General features: G+C 36.1%; 1 pseudogene; it reads right to left on the reverse strand.

Moving 5' to 3' along the window:
• Positions 1-822: 822 nt before the first annotated feature.
• LOC132162305 (uncharacterized) lies at positions 823-1938 on the reverse strand (annotated as a pseudogene).
• Between the last annotated feature and the right edge of the window lie 7638 nt (positions 1939-9576).

Consider the following 9576-nt stretch of genomic DNA (forward strand, 5'->3'; position numbering starts at 1 on the left):
GATCCTTCTCTGATGAGGTTCTAACTGAAGGTGTAGCATCTGTATAATTTTGTAAATCAGTATATCAAGTTCCTTTTCTTTGTGTGCAAAGGCAATGTGTGAAATTCTGTATGAGAAGGTGTAGCATTTGGGATCACCTAAATCCTCATTACCCATTTGATATTCTAAGATAATTGTTCTTTGTTCTAATTATACAATACATGTGATCAAAACATTGGCATGCATGTGTCCAAGAATCTTCCATCATGTCTGAGAGGAATCTTTGTAAGATGTTTAAAGCTTTTGCAGACAATAGCATGAACTTGTATATAACTGCGATAGGGGGTGCATGTGCGTCATTAAATTATAGGTTGTTCTTTTTTTGGTAAAAGGCACAATGCTCATATTCGATTTCCTATCAAATCTGTCAAATTAACTAAATATTTTTGTTGTTTTCTTGATTTTTTTTATTTATTTATTTATTTTTTTTTGTAATGTATTCTAAGACATCTTTGGAAACTGAAGGTGCAATCATACGAATTACAATTTAATAGGCATAGTGCAATCATATGAAATTATAGGTTTTTTTTTTTTTAATATATTTGTTAATAGACTGGGTATTTAAAAAAAAAAAAAAAAAACAATTAGCCATAGTACAATCATACAAAATTTAAAATAAAAAGTTCTTATGGGCCATGTATTTGCCATAAATGCTTGACAAGGTTCGACTGGAGTTGAGAATGAGTTGCTCGATGTCTAATACGATGATGATTTTGCATGAAGTCCAAAAATTCAACTGTATGCTCATGTGATGGTGGTACGAGTGGAATCTCATTGATTTGTTCATAATCGAAGGTATAAATCTCGCTTGTCTTCAACGATCATATTATGCAATACTATGCATGCTGTCATAATCTCTTTAAGCATTTCAGGTTTGTGTAAACGTGCAGGTCCACACATAATACCAAATCGCGCTTGGAGTACTCCAAATGCCCGCTCTACATCCTTCCTTGTTGACTCTTGAGCTGCAGCAAAATTTTTTCTTTTATTTCCTTGTGAAGCATGATTTTTTTTACAAATGTTGCCCATGGAGGATATATACCATCGGCAAGATAGTATCCCATCATATAGTCGTGACCATTGAGTGAGTAGTTTACTAGAGGTGCACGCCCTTCAGCTAGATTGGTAAATACAGAAGACCGTTCTAACACGTTGATGTTATTGTGAGAACTTGGTAACCCAAAAAATGCATGCCATATCCAAAGATCATAAGATGCCACGGCTTCCAAAATAATGGTTGGTTCATGGATATGACCAGAATACATATCTTTCCAAGCATTTGGACAATTCTTCTACTTCCAATGCATGCAATCAACTTCCCAACATACCTAGAAATCCACGACTTTCACCAAATGCTAGCAATCTAGTAACATCATCTTGGGTTGGCGACCTCAAGTACTCGGTGGAAAATTTTGAATTCACCGCTTGAACAAATAGTTTAAAACACTCCATTGCAGTAGATTCTTCAATTCGTAAGTATTCATCCATAAGATCTGTTGTTACTCCATAAGCGAGCATTCTAAGTGCGGCAATCATCTTTTGTAGGGAAGAGTGCCCAAGCTTGCTAGCGGCATTTCTTTTTTGGAGAAAATATGGCTCATGATCTACTATTGCATCATGAATGTAGATAAAAAGTTCATGACGCATACGAAACCTCCTCCGAAAAGTTTTGGCAGGATAAACTGGCGATGCAGCAAAATAGTCGCAGAAAAGGTTTTCTTGACCTTGCAAAGAATTACTGCAAATGGTATTGCGGCGTTGACTAGAATCACGACGTGATATTGGTCCTCTTTCGCTATCAAATTGTTCTTTTGCCATAGAAATTGCTAAAATTATTTCTAACTCATCATCAGAAGAAGAGTCATATAAAAGGTCATCAAGTTTAAAAATATGATTCATAGAAAAAAAAAAAAAAAAAAAAAAAAGAAGAAGAAAAAGAAGCAAAGAATGAATGAAAGAGATATTTGGGTTCAAATATATGGAAATTAGAAACAATGGATGTATGTTAAACTACCAACAATAAGATATATATACATTTATAGTGGTAGCCGTTGGAAAAAAAAAAAAAAAAAAACCGTTGGCTATAAAAACCTGCCAGCCAACGGTCCAAAATCAGCTACAAAACACTGCCATAAAAACACTGCCATGCCAATGGTCAAAAAACCAGCCATAAAAACACTGCCATTAAAAAGAAAAGAAAAAAAAAAAGCTAGCTGTTGGTTCATTAAAAAAAATAGCTGTTGGTTCGATTGATCCCAAATTATAGCAATTGGTTCATTAAAAAAACAAAAAACAAAAAAAGAAAACAAAAAGACAATCATAGAATGAAATTGACAAAATAGCTGTTGGTTGGTTTAGTTAAAAGAGAATCATTAAAAAAGTAGAAAAATAAAGAATAAAAAAAAATGAAGAAAAAGTAAAAAATAATATTTAGGGAAAAATATAAAAAAGCCCCCCAAACTACCAGCCGTTTTCGATTTAGCCCCCTAATGTTTCAAAAGTGATAAAGTAGCCCCCCAAACTACTAAATTATTGAATTTTGGCCACTCTGTTAGTCAAAACCGTTAGTTTGGACGGAAACTGCAAAACGACGTCGTTTTGTTGGGGGGCTACTTTATCACTTTTTGAATATTAGGGGGCTAAAATGAAAACGGCTGGTAGTTTGGGGGGCTTTTTTATATTTTTTCCAAATTTTTTTTTTCATAAAAGGGCATTGTAGTAACTTATCCATAACAAAACGACGTCGTTTTGCAGTTTCCGTCCAAACTGACGGTTTTAACTAACGGAGTGGTCAAAATGCAGTAGTTTGGTAGTTTGGGGGGCTACTTTATCACTTTTGGAACATTAGGGAGCTAAATCGAAAACGACTGGTAGTTTGGGGGGCTTTTTTATATTTTTCCCTAATATTTAATTGGTATAGGGAACAATAAAGGAAAGCTATTGTGGAGTGTTTATAGATAGGGAAGCAAAAAGTAGTTTGGTTCCCTAAACTTAGGGAATATCACAGGGAAGATGTTGGGAATGCTCTAAGTGGATAGAAGTGAAGGTGTAGTGCGTGAGGCAATAGAGGAAATAAGAGAAATATGAGAATTCCAAAAATACCACTCTAGCATTAATAAATTTGAGAGAGAATATGCCAAAACTTGACATTTATGCTTGGGCTCAAAATGGATAATTTAGTTCTATATTATTTGGGCTTTACACTATAACCCATAATATAAGAAATTGGCATCTTATATTATTTTACCACACCAACCCCATAATATACTTTCACGAAGAATTAAACTAACAAACTTTCTCTATTAAATTTTTAAGTGTAATTTTTTCATACAAATCTAACTTATTTTTATTAAGTCATAATAAAGTCATTAAATAATTTGTTGATTATTTCAGAGGGTCTCATCGTCCAAATGAGCTACGCTAGTATAAATACCCAGCATGTGAGAAAAAAGCATTTCTCTCACTTTTTCTTCTTCTTCTTCTCTGAAATTTCTCTCCTCTCTCCTAGGGTTTGTACCCAAAACTTAAGTATTGATTTGTAGAGGTTTCCAAAGCCAAATCTAACCCTTGGAACACATTTCTTGGTGTTAGATCAACGTTTTCACCAATTGGTTTAAGGTAAATCCATAAACCCTAAGTTTTCTTGATTTTAGTTAGATTTTTGGGAGTTTTGTTTAATCTCTCAAATGTCTCTGGGGTTTTTTGTGTTTAGAGGACTTATAAATCATCCTAGAACAACGGGTTGCAATCATATAGTTTGAAAACTTCCTATTCACAAGAAATCATGGTAAGACCTAAAACTCTAGTTTTTGTCCAAGTGTTGAGTTTGGGTGTTTTGAGTGTCTAACCCTAGAGATTCTCTATGAGTTAACGTTATAAGTTAAAGTGATGATAAATGAAAACCCTAGAGCACTATGGATTACCTTGTGGAATGAGATGCTTAGGTTGTATCTTTGTGAAGTTGTATTTACCATGTAAAAGCATAGGTACATTACTAGTGAGTCAAAAGTTTACCGACGTGTGACCAAGCGGATATTGTAAGTATTTTTACTTACTGAGCAAAAAAAAACATTTTCAAAATGTGTTCAAAGCAAGATATAGTTATTTGACTTCAAGCCAACAATAATTGATATAAAACATGATTTGTGATACTTTGATAAATCGATGATGTTTCATGAAATGTTTTGATGAAAGTTTATGGAAGATTTCTATGAGCTTTAATATGTTTGAGATTTATTATGATGAGTTATGTTAGTTATGAGTATTTTGACATTTTGCATGAGTTATGATATGAATACATGACTTTTATGACATGTATTATGAATAGTATATAAAAGTAGTTTGAGAACTTTTTAGGAAAGAGATTCCAGAGAGTATATATATATATATATCTTGATTTCACGTGAAGGCAAGGGAAGGCTTGGAGTTGCTTTCTATTTAAAAATGATATCTCCCCTTATCCTACAAAGAGCTGAGAGAGAGAGAGCCGAGAGAAAGAAGTACGATTTTTGGAGCGGGTCATCGGTGCTTGAAGCTAAGTGGCGCCATAGGCGGAGGAGCAACCCCAACACCAGTAGTTTCCGGACTCAAACATGTGGGTAAGCGATTTCTAGTAATTTCATTGGGTTATTCATGATTGGTATTTTGTTAGATGATTTTACTGAAGATGGAAACCATGGATTTGATTCCCCTTGATTTAGGCCCAATATTATTTTGATTTCAATGTAATAATTCATTATGGCTTTCCATTTTAGTTTCTAGGTCTTTACTATTTAAACCTATGGATTCTTATGGATTGAATCATTCGAGTAAAAGAAATCTTCCTCTATTTCTTACTTGGTATCAAAGAAAGGTTTTTTGTTCTAGCTTTGCCATTTCTTTTTTCATTTTTCTGGTTTATGTTTCATGGGTTGCTTACGAGGTGCTGGTTGTGCGACTAGATGTTGTCCTCCATCATCTAGGTCGCACCACCCACAAAAGGCCCCACCAGCATCATTTGGGGTATTCCTTCGGTATAAGAAGGATATTGGGTGAAAGCCCAATTCATCACAAACACGGGACAAAGTGGTTTTGATGCCTCAACCCTGATCACACTATGTCCCGTTCAAATTAATGGCAGCTTCTTGCAAGATTTGGAGGTTTCTATAGTCAACTTGAGTGCTTGAGTGGTGAAGCATGAACCTCTAGCAACGGCAACGTTTTATTGTTTCTGCAAACCCAAAACGACATGCTGTTTTGTAGTCTTTGGAGAACGACATGTCATTCTATAGGCAAAATGACAGTCTCAACCTTAAGAAAATGACATGTCGTCCAGCATTCTGCCAAACGACAAGTAAGCCTAAACAACCTGTAGTTTAGTAAAAAAAAAAGAAGAAGGCAGAAGCAGATTAATTACTTACCCTTATCCTTATGAATTGATATTATGTTTATATTTTAGTCTTTGTTATTTGTAATTTTCCTTGAGCCCTCGTAGTGTGTTTTGGAGCAATTTATTTGGTTGGAAGTCTGATTATATATATATAGACAAATCATATGAAAGGGGTTGAGAGTCAAGTGACCTCCCATTATGAAAATCAAACTCTTCAAATCACAACTGTGAAATTAAATGGGCTCAACTATCTTATTTGGTCATATTCTGCTCTCTTCTATTAAGAGCAAAGGGAAGATGAGATACTTAAATAGAAAAATTTAAGAACCAAGCTTGATGATCCTACTTATAATAAATGGGAAGTTGAAAATTCTACTATTATGTCTTGGTTGTTGCATTCAATGCAACTGGAGATCAGTCAAGGATACTTGTTTCTCTGTACGACAAAAAAAGTTTAGAATGCAGTTGCTCAAACTTATTCGAAAATGGGGAACGCTGCACTGAAATATGACTTAAAGCGACAGACTAACCCAAGGTAAGTGGTTAGTAACCACTTATTTTCATATGCTTCAGAGTTTGTGGTAGGAGTTAGATCACTATCAAAACTTGCAACCTAAGTGTTTAATTGATGCTGTGAAAATTAAGAAGATGATTGAGGATGAACGCATCTATGAGTTCTTGGGTGGATTAAATTCAGAGTATGATCTTGTGTGAGTTCAGATTTTTGGCAAGGAACCTCTTCCATCACTACATGAAGCTTTTTCATACAACCAATATGAGGAGATCCATCATAACAATATGGTTCATTTCAGTTCACAGACTCAATCTGCCCTAGTCAGTGCATTTCAACGCACTTCAAGAGGTAATTTTTAGAGGTCGAGATGGTGGCAGAGTAGCAACTACGACCTCAGATGACAAAGACAAATTATTTTGTGACCACTACAATAGGTCACGGCATACTCAGGAGACTTGCTAAAAAATTCATGTTTGTCTTCCTATCTAAGGTCGTGGGGGTCGCATAGGTGGGAGACCTAGGTTTCGACCCAATCATACTTTCATAGTTGAAACGAACGTTCCCACACTTAATACTCATCATTCTTCCATTTATTTAAGGGGCTTGAGTACAGAAGATGTCAAAGCACTTCGTCAACTTATATCTCGATTGGACACACTTGCTCTTGCATCCTCTTCCTTTGCCCATACAGGTAATTTAGCTATTGCTTTCAATGCATCTGCTACTCCCTCCAACGATGGTGATCCTTGGGTCATTGACTCTAGTGCCTTTGATCATACAACTATTATGTCCTATTTATTTTCATCATATAACCCTTATTCACGCTGAGAAAATGTTAAAATAGTTGATGGCTTTCTCTCGCCAATGTCGGGTAGAGAATCTATTTATGTCACACCCTCTATGACCTTACTTGATGCCCTTCATATACCTGATTTTGCTGCTAATCTACTATCCATTGCTTGTATTACCCTCGAGTTGAATTGTAGAGTTTTTTTTTTTTTTTTTTTATCTTATTTTTGCTTCTTTTAAGACATACTCACGCGCGCGCGCGCGAGCGCGCGGGGGGGGGGGGGGGAGAGAGAGATGATTGGCAGTGATAGCTTGAGGGATGGCTTGTATTATTTTGACTCTCAAACAAGCAAACGAGGTCGATGCACATAGGCTTATCATACATGCTGTTCAAACAGATGACTTTGCAACTCGCATTTGGCTATGACATAAGCATTTAGGACATCCATCTTTTTCAATTTAGCAACGCATGTTTCCTTCTTTATTTCAGCATAATAATGTTTCTAAGTTTCAATGTGATACTTGTGAACTTTCCAAACACCATCGTATGGCTTTTTCTCCTAGTAGCAATAAAAGTGATGAACCTTTTGTTATTATTCATACTGATGTGTGGGGTCCTTCACGGGTTGTTTATTTATCTGGCTATTGGTGATTTGTCTCTTTTATTGATGATTTCTCTTGGACTACATAGGGTTTACTTATTAAAAGAAAGAAAAAAAATGATGTGTCCTATGTGTTCCAAATGTTTCACAAGATGGTTCGAACTCAATTTAATACCAACATTAAAATTGTCTGATTTGACAATGGAGGTGAATACATATCCAAAGATCTTAGCCTGTATTTTCGTGACATGCCAAGTAGCACATGTCACCAAATGGTGACATGTAAACAGTAGCACGTCACCTTTGGAAGGTGACGTGCATGGTTCACATGGCACCAAAGGGTGATGTGTGAACAATGCAAAACAACACCTTCTATAAAGATGCCGTTTTACTTAAAAGGACACCAACTAGTGCTATTTTGCACTGTTCAAACGGCATTAGTTAGTTTTCTAATCTTTGCACTTTTTGCCATTTTGAAAAAGTCACTATTTGAACGTTACTAACCATATAATGACATTTTTTTGGCCCAAAAACATCATTATATGACTGTCATAAAACCCTTAAATTTTTGTACTGAAGGCATTATACATCAAACCACTTGTGTCGATACTCTGCACCAAAATGGTGTTGCTGAACGGGAAAATCGACGTCTTTTAGAGGTTACTTTTTTTTTAATGCTTGATATGCATGTTCCCAAGTCTTATTGGGGGATGCCTTGCTCACTGCTGCTTATCTCATTAATAGGATGCACTCTCGGGTATTTGAGTTTAAAACACCCATTGAGGTTTTGTCCTCACCTTTTGCTTCAAAAGGTGTTTCTCTAGTCTTTGGTTGTGTTTGCTTTGTCAATACTCACGGTTCTGCTCGAGATAAGTTAGATTCTCAAGCCCTCAATTTTTTTTTTTTCTTCCAATTATTGTCCTACACAGAAATGGTACAACTGTTATCATTCCCTATCAAGAAAACACTTTGTCTCAATGGATGTCACCTTCTTTGAAACACAATCCTATTTTTCTTTATCCCAAACTCCTCTTCAGGGGTAGAGTCGGACTAATGAAGATGATTTTTTTAACTCCATTACTTGTTCTTAATCATATGCCTGAGCAAGAGAAACAACTGCTTACTAACGACTCTCTGTTACCTGTTCCTACTCTTATGTCTGAGCCTGAGAAACAAAAGTTTACTAATGAGTTTCCTACTAAACCTATTGATAAGTCTTTTGTGCCACTTGTCAAAGAGCTAAGAGTTTATTCCAGACGCCAAACCATTCCTGATGTTACATGCCAAACATTTGATCCTGACTTAGGTAATGCTACTTATGTTTTTGATATGAAAATTCAGTAATACATGTTGTGGATGATATGACTATGTCTTCATTTGGTATATCCTTCCCATTGGTTGTAAGCTCTTCTCGTTGAGTAGTTATATGACCATGATCTTTGTGCAGATCTCATAGACATGGAGGAAAGCTCGCTTGAAGTTGATCCAAGTGGGAGAATAAATCAAATACAACCACAACACAAGGTTTGTTTACAGAGTGGAAAACCCTTGAGCACCTCAAGGTAAAAACTACTTCGGGGCAGCTAAACCTAGGAAACTACTAAAAGAAGATTCACGCCAAAGGCTAAGATGCCAAATAAGAGAAAGGGCAGCTTCAAGCTATATCACGTCCCTTCTTGAATATCAATCTACTAGGATCTAGTGCTAATTGAGAAAATGAGACTTTGGTGAAGAGAGAGCTCAACAAAATAAATTCCCAAAATCTGCAATGAACAGTGACATGAAAATTATTTATAGGAGAAATATTTTTTTCGCCACGTCCTAACGGGACACTTATCTGTTATGACAGGGAGAACAGATTCGTAGATCTAAGAATTCCACGTCCTAAAGAGAAAACGTTCCGTTATGACGGAAAGAACAAATATCTCCTCTTCGTCACATGTCCCATCTTAATGCACCAGTTGAGGAGAAACCAGGGAGTCCAACTTTTGTCCTGTTACATATCCCGTTCTGACGGGGTTCCTGACTAGAAAACAAAGGCTTCAATTTTACTTTGGTCACTTGTCCAGTTCTGACGAGCTTCCTAACGAGAAACGAGGGAGTTCAACTTTTTCTCTCGTCACATCCTTATCTTGACGGAGTTCCTGACGAGAAACCAGGGAGTCCAACTTCTGCTCCTGTCACATCCTCATCTTGACACCGTTCCTGATGAGAAACTAGGAAGTCCATCTTTGCTCCCGTTGCATGTTCCGTTCTAATGGCAC

This window comes from Corylus avellana, chromosome 10 (assembly GCF_965113065.1).
Source record: "Corylus avellana chromosome 10, dhCorAvel1.hap1.2, whole genome shotgun sequence".
Classification (NCBI taxonomy): domain Eukaryota; kingdom Viridiplantae; phylum Streptophyta; class Magnoliopsida; order Fagales; family Betulaceae; genus Corylus; species Corylus avellana.